The sequence below is a fragment of the Camponotus floridanus genome, unplaced genomic scaffold, assembly GCF_003227725.1.
Source record: "Camponotus floridanus strain SB8 unplaced genomic scaffold, Cflo_v7.5 scaffold34, whole genome shotgun sequence".
In the NCBI taxonomy this organism is placed as follows: domain Eukaryota; kingdom Metazoa; phylum Arthropoda; class Insecta; order Hymenoptera; family Formicidae; genus Camponotus; species Camponotus floridanus.
The window spans coordinates 951,349-964,729 of record NW_020229481.1 but is presented as its reverse complement, the minus strand read 5'-3'; the positions used below and the strand labels follow the sequence as shown (position 1 = coordinate 964,729).

Here is a 13,381-nt window from a genome sequence, read left to right as displayed (position 1 = left end):
ACTCATGAACAACGGATAGGTGAAACATTTTGTTTTGTGCTTAATGATATTAATAATCAGAATTGTATGCCTTTTGACATACCGACGGTTGAATAATTCCACATTCCTTAAGCCATTCAGACCTGAATTTTTTATGGTAATGTTATGTTATGTTATGTTATGTTTTTGTGCACAATTATGTGCATAGGGTCTGAATAGGTTAAAGACACAACACACACACACACACACACACACACACAAAGAGAGAGAGAGAGAGAGACGCGCGCGCGCGCGCGCGTGTGTGTGTGTATGTGTCTCGATTAGTTCATGTCATTAAAGAATATTGATATTGAAAACAATATGATAATAAAACAATATGTCACTTCCACTTCCAGAAAAATTGTTGTTAAAGTGTTTATAGTGCATAGATATGTATATAAGTGTATACGAGTATATTGTTTAAGTCTGCTTTTTTTCTATAAAAATAATTATATAACTTTTGAAAATTACGTTTATTAGAAATACAAGAATTACAAAATTATATTTTTGATTTATAATGTTTTGAAATATGTTATATAAAAATGTTATATAATAAAGATATGTGTAAAAATCATAGAAACTAATCAACCGACGCGGTAGTATCGTGATGTCAAATACATAACAATAAATGAACTGGATCTGACCGTTGAGAGTCACTATTTCCGATATATCGAGGCGTTATCAAGTAGTTTATCCGGGATTTTTTTATAAATAAACTTCCGATTAAAATATCTCAGAAACTAAAGTCATAATCAAAAATTTAACAACATTTTGTAATATTGATGCAATTTTTCGGTTGCGGCTTTTGAGTTTGAATAAAATTAGTGCAATCAATTCTGAAGTATGATAATCCTGTACCAGTTGTGACATTTTTCAACATTTACACACTCTTGCAAGCACATATGCAAAGCGATTTTGTCTCTAATAAAAATCGCAACATAATTTATAATTTACGATTGTAAAAATCTATTAGCGATGTTCACAAAACAAGAGCGGTTGTTTAGTCAATCAGAGATCAAATAACTATTTTATCGATGCATCAATGATTATGAATGGTTATCAATTGTCTTTTGTTTATAATGATTTATAATGATTCTTCCGAAAACGATCATGCTCCGATTTGAGTCAAATTTTGTAAATAGGTTCCTTTATTAAGGCAAACTGTTTAAACGTAATATTCACTTTCAAAAAAAAGGGCGTAAAAAGTGCCTTAATTTTCGAGTCACCAAAAATCCTTCTCGTATACTTCTTTTATACTTAAAAGGAACCTATTTACAATTTGACTCAAATCGGAGCACGATCGTTTTCGGAAGAACAGCCATTATTATTATTTATATAATTATTATAATTAATAACATAATATTAAAATTAATTAATTAATATTTTAAAATTGACTAATCTTCCTGTAATTAAATTTAATTTATTTTCTAATTTATTTCCTGTAATTAAATTTAATTTATTTTAAAATGAAATTTTTATATTCATCAATGTTAATTCGTATTGAGGAGAGTCCAGACGAGGACCGAAACGTTTACGTTAGAATTTTTTTTGTTAATATTATGTGCGAAATTAATTTTTCAAATCATAACTTTTTAATTAATTTTTTACTATGCGAACAAATAATATGATTAAAGCTAACCTATTTAAATTGTATTTTTTGTATTAAATTAGACATACGTTCGTTTCTAACTTCAAAGTTTTTTTTTTTTTCTTTTTTGCTCCTCAAGCCCGATTAATTACTGATTGTTATATATAGGAGCCACTTCATATATTTATATTTAATTGATTTTCCTTCATTTTCTTTCAATCATTCTGATTTTTACACATCTCTTTCCTCTTTTTTATTTTCTTATTCTATACAATCTTCTCTCTTTCTTTCTCATATTCTCATATTTCTTCTTATTCTTTCCCAATCTTTTTATTTTCTCTCATTCTATATAATTATATAATATATAATATATAATATATATATATATAATATATATAATATATAATTATATGCACTGCTTAGTACATAAATTGGTTAGTGGAATCCATAAAGGAATTGACGCAAAAGTTAATGTTCTGAAGTCTTGCTTGATATTTCTAAGACGTTTGATAGAGTCTGGCAAATTGCAATATAAGATGAAATAAAATTTATCAATCAATTATTTTACTGTCATATTATCCTACTATCCTACAAGATAAAACAAAATCTGTCAATCCATTGTTTTAATATTCTATAATTTTACCTTAAAGCTCGATATTTTATGAAACAAGATGATGCGGTCTCTCAGCTTTACGGTGTAATTTTTCAGAACAGCGTGATTGGCTCTTGCTGTACTTTTACTATATACTGCGGACTAGTAATTATTGTAGGGATTTTTAGATTTTCCGCTATTATAGATGGATAGTTAATAATTCGATTGTATGAAGTCGGATAGATCGCCGAAGGCATCGAGAGAGAGGCCGCGGGAACGGTTGACAGAGTCGAGATCGAGTGTTTAAAACAACAACACACGGAGATTTGAGCCGTTACCGCGATTATTGCCGACTCTTTGCTGACTCATCTTCTTTAATGTACTTTTATGTATTTTTATTTAAAATAAGCACATATGGAAAATACCACATTCCTTCCAATAAATAAACAATTTTTCTTCCTATAATTTCAAATATTAAACTGTATAAAAATATGCTGAGATTTTTATAAACGTTTCACTCTCCTTTCTTGAGAACAAATATTTAAATAACAATGATGTGGAAGTGTACCCTTTAGATGTGCTTAATTTGGACGATTTGCTTAATTACTCGCACGCAAAAGCATTCCTACACGTAATCAACAAATTTTGCAAAGTACGTTTCACGTATTTACGATCACGTTGATTTGCGCAGTTCGATGAAATCTTTTATGTATATTTGTCATTTTTTATTATATTAATATTTATTATTTATTTACTATTTATTATTTATTAATTAATACTTATTATTTTTTATTTGATCGAAAAAGAATCTTACTACCATATGCATTTCAGTTGGATATACACGTTAATAATGCTGGTCGAAATCAACGAACGCAAAGGGAAAACATTCAAATAGCAGTCGATAGAGAAATATTTGAATTGAATGTATTGTCCATTGTATCTTTAAGTAGATTAACAGTTAGGTATTTTTTACAAACAAGCTATGGCTAAATTGTCATCAACTCTAGCGCCGCGGGATTTTTTCCGGCAATTATGTCAGGGTCCTATAATGGTATTAAACATGCGTTATACGTACTTTTAAGCCGTATACGATAATTTTGTTGAACGAATAATTTTGCGAAAATTTTTAAGAGAAATAGGTAGTAACATTATATTATTTGCAGGGTTATTTTAAATCCTTAATGTTAGAACACTCTAAGCATATCGATGTGACAATCGTTTGTTCGGGTCCGGTACAGACGAATTTTCTGGCCGAAAGCTTTACAGAAAGATCTGATGTAGTATGTATTATTACATGAAACACATTTCAATAAAAAGTAACAAAAAGAGTGAATAAAACTCACAATTCCGCTCGTTTTTCCGAGATTTTAGTAAAACTCTCTCTCGAGTTTCGTGAAACGCTCTGTGTATTTTGCGCGTTAATTGATTATAATATTTACACATATTTAATCAATTACTGTAATTTGGTTTGTTTAGAAATACAGTATAAACACGGAAATAGACAAAAATAAAATAAGTGCAAAACGTTGCTCAACTTTAGTGGGGATAGCGATTGCGAATAAGTTGGATGAAGTATGGATTGCCAAACCGTCTCTGTTGCGATTGCTCTACATAATTTATTGTTTCCCAAATTTTGGAAAATGGTACATACATATACATCTCCGTTTCATTTATAATTTTTTTACTTACTACTATGTAATTAAATCGATCAAAAAATTTATTCAGTTTTAAAATTTTACTTTTGTTAGAATATTTTGTTTACAATTGCATTTATATAATATATATAAGGATTTTCTCGCAATTTGTACATTTTACACTCATGTAGTATTTACGTTAGTTTCAAACGGCTATTTGCATTTGATGGGGATAAATCTCATATAAACCGGATGAGAAGGACGAAGTATTATATCAACCTTCAGTTGAATATTCTTTAAATCCTCAACGGATTCCAAGTAAAAATTGTGCACCAAAGGAGCTATCATAGTCTTCAATTCCAACAGACCGAATCGTTGACCTAATAATATACAAAATTCGAAGTCTCTCAAAAACTATCAGCATGAAGAGAAATGAAAATCCTAACCAATTCACCTATGCAATTTCTCGGTCCTGCGCTGAATGGTAGGTAGGAATAAGGATGACGCTTCCGTATGTTTTCGGACAAGAATCTATCAGGATCAAATACTTCTGGATTTGGCCAAAAATTAGGATTTCTATTAACTCCGTAAATATTAAGATGTAAGATTGTTCCAGCAGGTACGATATATGAATCTGAAAAGTATAAGAAAATTTCAAAATTTACAAAAGTAAGATTTTTTGAAAAAGAAAAATAAAATGTATATAATATTGTATTTTTAAAATGTAATATAATATATTAAATTTTACATTCGACAAATTTTAATTTAACGACAATTTAAATTTTACAATATATACTTCGTGTGATGTGACATATTCAAAACCATGTCAGAAAAGTAATTAATTACGTAGTTGTACATCTTCCGCAGTATTTCGTGATATTAAAAACACGCTGGGATACAAACGTAGAACTTCTCTTAAACATCTATCTAAATATGATAAATTTTGCAATGATTTGATGGTAAGTTTCCCTCTGTTCTCTTGCATCACGGTATTAATTTCTACCCTCACACGTTCCTATGTCATCGATAATGATTAAAATATATTTTTCAATTTAGGTTTTTATATGCATAAATATAAATAAATTTATAATAAATTAAAACATATTGTTTATATTTGTTTTAAGATGTTTTTTCGGAATTTATATATTGATGTATGTATAGAAAAATACACTGTGAACAAAAACTTGATATTTGTACTTTGAATAAAATTCTCAATTTAAATAATATATTATAAGATATTGAAGTATACCTGAACATCTTTGTGTTCTAATAATAACAAAGCAAACATTATACCCGCTGCTGTAGTATCATGATCCTGTAATCAGATCATCATATTGTTTTATGTGCTTAGATAATATGTACAATTAATATGTACAAAAAATTTAAAAAAATATTACATATAAGTACTTCAAACATGAAAGTATTGACTTCCTCTCTTATGTCCAAATCAGTTAAAGAAGTTTCTCGAGATGTGGCTATTAAAAGGTCCAACATGGCTACCCGTTTCTTTTTAATTAGAAATAAGCAAGGCACATTAACGATTATCACATTTTTATATATTCCGCTTTAACTATAAAACATTGTTCTAGTTTAAAATTTAAACTTCCTTACAAATAGTAATTCTTAAAAATAGCGATAATTTATTTTTATACCGGACAAATAACGCATCATTTCGTGTCATTATATATTATTTAATGTAAATTAGTGCAAGTATAATTTATAATTTTAGATTGCAAAATTGAATTCAAGTTAGAAGCTTTGAGTTCTTTTCATCATTTTTGCACATCGTGCTTTAACTATATAACATTGTTTTTGTTTAAAATTTAAACTTTCTTGCAAATAGTAATAATTTATTCTTATAGCGAACATGTATTGCATCATTTCGTGTGAGTATACATATATGTTTAATGTAAATAGAGTATAATTTATAATTTTAGATTGTAAAGTCGAATTTAAATTAGAAGCTCTGAGTTCTCACATACTTCCAAATACTTCGACATCTTCTGCCTCCGTCTCTTTATTATCTCCAAGATTCTTTAAGTATCGATTACCTGTACGTTCATGATAAAGTTTTCTTTCCGCGATGACCTATACACAGATACGATATTTAATTTTTGTATTAAATAGCAATGGCATATTGTATTACCTTATAAATATTAATAATATGTTATTAATATTACGATTTATTGTAATTTTTAAAAGTATTATTTGAAGGACTTGAAACATGACTTATAACGTACTTTTTTTGTAAATCCATGCAATATCTTCAAGAGATTTTTTTGTTTTCTTTCTTGTGGTGATAATGAGAATAATAAATCATTATACAACCAAGGCCTTAATCCTCTAAACCGAAATTCATTAAGTTGTATTATAATATCTATAATAATGTTATTATTTTGTAAAGCCTTATAAAGTCATCGTCGAAGTAATAGAGTAATCTTAAATCTAAATAATCATAGGTTATAGACAATATATAAAAAATTTTAAACTATGTGTGACGAAAAAAGTTATGTAGATCATTCTCCAAAAACATTGTATTTTTGTTTTAGCTAAAACAGCGTAATATTTTTTTATCACAGATAAATGTTTTTTAATTTACAAATTTTGCCCACACAATTTATTTTCCTTAATTGTTCAATAGTTTCATGATTAAAAGCAATTTGAAATAAAGCATTTAATGCAGCATGCACAATATAATTTTAATTGCTAATTATGGGCTTAAACAAATCAATGTTTATATTAACATTGATATAAACAGTTGTTTACTTTCACATGACTTTAATAATCAATCTTTTTTAAAATATATAAGTATATCATTAATAAAGGATCTTAAATATGTTACACAATTATTTATTATACTGTCATATATTGAATTACCTATAAACTATCAATTCGATTATTTCATGAATTGCATTTCGATACTGTTGTTGGAATTCGCCGAATTTTTGCAGAGAGACGCCCATGGAAATTTCTAAAATATATTTATTATACAGTTTCCAGAAATCGAGGACATAAGATGTACAGTATGATTGTCCGTGCCAAACAATGTTTTCCTCTGGCAAAAGTGCGTTAAATATTACTTTTTAAATGGAAATAATTAATTAAAGGATTTGTTAAACAAAACACATTTGTTGAAAATATAAATAAATAAAAAATATTTTTTATAGAAAATATGGGAATTATATACTTTCATTTTCTTAACTTCATTGAACTTAAAATCATAAATTCGAAATAATAATCACTCAATTGAAGCACTTAGATGAGTTTGCTTAAACCTATCAAATTTCCTTCGTCTATAAATTGATACATCGCTGATCGCTTAATCGTCATTACTATGCGTGAAAACCCGATTTTCTTAATATCATGCTGTACACCATATATGATTCAACTGCGTATCTGGCCCAGATCACTCATTCGTTAGTTTAAAGTTGTTTTTATTTCAAAAGTAATGTTTGAACAAACATGTTTTTGCCAAAGAAAAAAGTTGTTTCTTCTGGCACGGACATTCAAGCTGTGCATTTCGTGTCCTCGAATTTTGGCACACTCTGTGTCGAGATCGAATCATCGAAGATTATTACGGGTGAATATTTCATTGATAGCTTTGACAATAAAAAAATCGAATATTATTTATTTTCACTGTACCATTGTATGCATGCGTGTGTCTACGTCGCGATATGTGTGTGTGTGTGTGTGTGTGTGTGTGTGTGCGCGCGCGCGCGCTTGTGCATGTGATACTTCGTGTAGAAATAAATTCTTTTCTTAAGTTATAGTCATTTGGAATGTTACCGCATATCGCGTTTAACGTATGTTCACTAATAAATGGTAATAAATCTTTCACAACTGTCCCTCCGACATCCTTCAAAGATCTTGTCATGCAATCACTTTCCTTGATCAAGATATCAACAAACTGGTTTAATATATTAAAATGGAAGGCAGGAGTTAATATCTTTCGCCGTGTGTTTGCCATTTAACGCCTGGAACAAAAACAAGATAAAAATTATACGATAAAATACAAATAATAGAATATAAGATTTATACATATTATAGCGTCTCTTTTACAATTAGTTTAATGTTTACTGCCCATTATTAAATAACAATATTATTTTGCGTTTTTTTTTATATCGTAAAATTCTTTTATAATCTTTTAAATACATCTTCTCAAGTTAAAAGTTTTACAAAAGGTAAGTATTGAAAGTATTAACTTGAATTTAATTATTATTTTGTAATTAAATTTTTATATCAAAAACAAATTAGAGGACGTTAAAAACCAAGCACCGATGTACGTAATGAGCGTAACAAAAAAATATGCAATTATTATCAATAATTCACATTAAATTATAATAAATTAAAGATTAAAATACATACAATTTGGTTTAATCCAGATCCTTATCAAAGTTATTACAAAAATATTATAAAATGTGAGCCAAAGAATCAAAAAAATATAAAAACATAGATCAAAATTTAAATCTTTATTGATTGATGAATAAAAAATATACGAAAAATTATTAAAATTGTCCGTTACGTAATGATGTTTGATTTACATTTGAAAATTTTTAACTGAAATATCTTATAGAGAGATCATCTCTACTATTTCTATTTAGTTGGAAATATATGTATCCGGCAAAATTATCTCTCGATATGATCTCATTTATAGGTTTCTTTTAAATTTATTAATTTATATAACAATAAAGTTATATAAGTTATAAAGTTATAAGTTATTTATATTATATAAGTTCACCATTTAAAAAAGATAATATTTAAATCTAATTGTAATATTTTATTTGATTATTTGTAATACAGATAGATAACAAAACTTCAGTGCAACCGAAATAATTAAGTATTAAGTATTTCGACTGAGAAATATTATTTCATCCAGATGTGAATCTTATTAAAATTAAATGTCTTTGTACACAATGGGTAATTTATTTATCACACGAAAATTCCGTTACTTCAAAAAATCATATTTACGTCATCTCCAACCGAATTTATTTAGTATTAATTTTTGACGTTTCGACCAGTATAGGAATTCCTATTATTTTTTCATTTATTTAGTTCATTAATTGTTTTCAACTTTGCGTTGTTATGTTCACACAAGATGGTATTAAGGGAGTATTCTAGAAACCGAATGTTTGTATGTTTTTTTTGCAAATTTTTTTAAAGAACAGTGTAAGTTTTTTGGGATGTGATTTTTCTCACCGCATCCCAAAAATTTATATGTACATACTTGAAGTATATTTCCAAATTTTTTTACTAAAAAATAATTATAAATAAATGCAATATTGAATAAGGTAAAAAAAAATTTGGTTCATGGCTCTTATGATTCTGGCTGTTCTGCTCCTAAAATCTAAAATAAAAAACCAGAGAGATTCTTAATTAGTATGAATTTGGCTATAGCAGATATCGAAATGAAAAAAAATATTGAAAATTTAAAAACTGTAAAAGGCTGTAAGAATTAAAAAAAATATTTGGACTTGATTTTGGGAGGTGCTTTAACTATACTTATGCTGAAGATGTGTGCATATTCGACTCAATTGATTTTAACTCAACTGGTTTTAGCGATATCATGAGATATCATAAGATATGTGAGAGGCAAAAATAAAAAACATATTCAAAATTTTTCACATTGATTACATAGAGATAATTTTACTTACGATCAATTAGTTAGTGCAGGAGTATGCAGGGGACCTTCCTGCTCATAAAAGTCTTACTGAGCTGTTCCCTCTTTCCTGCGATTTAGTCTCTCATCTTTAACAAAATCAGTTGAACGCCGTTTCAAGCGGGTGATACGAGTTTCGTTCCAAAAATTTGCGTACATCTCCACATGCTGGGATCAGAAGTCACTCATTAAGTTCATAACTTTCAAAATTGGTATAAATCCTTCATTGAAGATAATAATTACCAGAAATGTTGCTACTTCAATCTTTGTCCCAGAATAAAAATGTTTTGGAGCAAAAGTTCAAATCAATAAATTCAAAAAATTTTAGTTGTTATTTTGTGTTTCTCCTAAGCAACGTTTTAGCAGTTCACTAACCGAATCTAACCAAAATGTAAATGGCGACACAATGCTCTATTGTGCGCCGCGCCACCGAAGTGCGCGCCGGAGATCGCTCCTTACCGGGTGCTATAACTGTGTCAATTTTGTGAATCGAACTAAATCCTTTTGCAGACATATTTTCCATACCAAATTTTTGCAAAAAATCATTTTTTTGCTAGATTAGAATACTCCCACAATACACGATAACAAACTGAAATAATGTTTTTATATGCTAACATTATTATCTTACCTGTACTGATGAGGAAGCCTGTGCCCAACCAGGGATGTGTTATATTATATAAACGACTTTTCTCAATGTGCTTAGTGCTGGTTAATATTTTCTATAATCACCAGAAACATTTATTTATTATAGCATTTAATCTCAGATGCACAAATAATTAACTAATTGTATCTGATATTTTAATCTAATCTGTATAAAGTTCTGAATCAATGCTTTTTATTTTCTTTAAATATTTTTATCAGCAAAAATCTTCTTGAAGCATCTTTGTGAAATACAAAATTTATAATCTACCTAAATTGTAATGTCTGTAGAGAAATAAATCTTTCTAGAAATTTCTTTATTACCTCCAGGTCATCTGGATAACGGATATACACACCAAATTCAAATAATCCCCATATTTTGAAAATAGGATAATACTTATCACATAGTGTACAAAATAATTTCCATTGTTCCACTAAAAAATATATTATAAATATCAATACAAAAATTAAATAAGATTGAATAAATTTAAAAATTATTTCAAATAATAATAATTAAAAATTAAATCAAAATTGTCAAATTAGAAACACAACATGGTAATTGGGGCTCAAGGAAAAAACAGCATTTCTTTCCTTCTGATTATTCGTATATTTCAAATTAAATATAATTATACTAACAAAAGCAAACGTTTTGGATAATCTTTTGATCTCCCTTTTGATTCAGTTCAACTTTAATAATATGCGTTATAAAGTGTTATACGATGACACATTAAATTATAAAAATATCTGTCTTCGTTAGAATAACGCAGTGTAGATAACATTAAATTATATCTCGCAGATATCTGGCAGCACATTTTACATTATTTCAAATAATTCTTTAAATTATTGTACTGTCATGTGCCTATTGTATTAAATCCAGGGTCTGTAAACTCCTTTGTTAAAATTTGTACCAGCGTTAATAACGCCATCTAGGAGGCTGCTTTTAGATGATTATGGCGTACGGGAAGACGCTCTGGATGCTTTGAAACATCATTCTATCTTTGTACTATATTCAATGAAAATAAAGAATGAAGTTTCGGAGCATTCATAGTGCAGTCTTGACCGCAGCCAATATAAACTATCTTCTTAAAAAATCAACATGGTGGTTCAAAATACGATAAATCAAATACACTTGAAGACACATATTATATTGTTGTCAATTGTAATGTTAATTAACATTTTAACTATATCATTATGTATCTTTCAAGTTGGCTGATGATTCGATGATGTAATGTTTAAATATGTCTTCGATTGTTAGAAAGTAAACATAGACTCAACCGAGAACAAACTCGATTGATTTGATAATAACAAACGTATAAATATATGAACAAACATCTCATATGTTTGATAAATTATCAATTATCGTCGCAAATGCGTGATGCAAGAATATTATTTATAAATTCAAGTTATTTTTTATCACTTGATGAACAGTATTTCAGAGACGAATCTTTTGTCAAATCAGGACTCTCTGTCCAAAATTTCAGGTTCTTCTCAATTAAAATCATGACCAAATTTGAATCTATGATTGATTATGACTGAAAATTGCGAAATATTACTCTGGATATGGTTTCGATGTCCCGAAATTCGTTGTTTCAATTGTCTACTAATCTAACCAACATGACGCTTCGCAATCATTGCATGAGACTTATATATTGCTGCATGAATCTTTTGGCATTATGTTTTTATGGCAAAACTACGAAATTTATCTGAATTGAAATAAGATAATCCCGTGTCATGATCGCTAAGAATTCGTTTAAATTGTTCCAAAAATCATTGTTCATATATAAGATATAGTGAAATATGAAGAGGATTCTTTGAAGGATGGTTCTCATTAAACTCTAAATTTGTTTGATTCTTGGCTAATGGCAACCTCAGGTGTTTTCGTATTACATTGAAAATATAAAGCAGAGGATAACACTTGTCCAAGAAAATGCTGATCAGCTCAAAATTTTTTTGAGTGAAATTTGGGATGTGACAATAAAAAGGTACGATCTATCAATCCCACAATTATTCGTCTCTTATAGAATAGTGGGTGATTCCATTTATAAATTAGATATTTCCCAGAAAAAGTGGGTTTATGATCTCAAATTCAATTAAATTATTATTCACGACTATCGTAACATCAAAGAAATTAAGTTTATTATTCCTTCTTCCATTGTGAACTAAAATCTCGGATAAAAAGAATTGAAGATCTCATTGAACATGGAAGAAGGAATCGCCAAAGTTATCTACATACCTGTAATAAAATAGCAAATTGAAAGAAATATGTCTAATTCCATCATTAAATCTCAAGTCAACATGAGAGACAACAACACAACGATATATCATTATCAATTTGTAAAAAGCGCAGAATCTGATAAATCATGTTTTTGACTAGTAATTAAAATATAAAAAGTTAATTTATGTATATTTCGTATATTACGCATGTTACATAACATTTCCTTGTATTTATATTTTCACTTGACTTGTTAGATTTAACACATTGGCATATTACAATAATTTGAAGAATTACTTGAAACATGTGCTACCACATATCTAAATACAATCTAACATTTATGCGTTCTAATGTACTAATGTACGCATCAAGGACAGATATTTTTATAATTTGATGTGTCTGCAATACTTTGTAACGCATATTGTTAACGTCGCACTGAAGAAGGATTAATAGATCATTCGAAACGTTCATCTTTGTTAACATAATTATATTTAATTTGAAGTACACGTGTAATCAGAAGGAAGGAAGTATTGTTTCTTCCTTGAGCCCCAATTACCATATTGTGTCTCTAATTTGCCAATTTTAATTTAATCTTTAATTATGGAAAAATTTTAGTACAACTAATTTTATTGGTGTATTTTCAATATTAACGCAATTTTATCTTGAAAATAGACAAATAATTAAAAAAATTAATTACTAATAATTATTTCAAAGAGAAGTGCTCAGTTATGTAATCTGCTTGCATAATAATAATCTTGATAAGTATACGTTTCAGAGCAAAGATTTATGAATTTAATATTGTTGCTTGTGCATGTATGCCTGAATGACGAGTTATTTGTCAATTAAATAGAGTAGATAGTTTGTACTTGCCTGCTGAAACTGGGAGTAGGAATATATTGCCGAAAATCGGAACGCTTGGGGGTCCTGGTATAAGATGAAGAAGTCGTCCTTTTTTTCCATAATGTACGTAATAATAATATATAATAAATATGAACATATACAATAAAATAAATATAAACAATAACGATATATTTATAAACAT

At 28.1% G+C, this 13,381-nt stretch overlaps 2 pseudogenes; one reads left to right on the top strand and one right to left on the bottom strand.

The window, feature by feature from the left end:
- The first annotated feature begins 1,505 nt into the window (after nt 1–1,505).
- On the top strand, nt 1,506–3,842 carry LOC105253505 (annotated as a pseudogene).
- Nucleotides 3,843–4,040: 198 nt separating this feature from the next.
- On the bottom strand, nt 4,041–13,381 carry LOC112638657 (annotated as a pseudogene).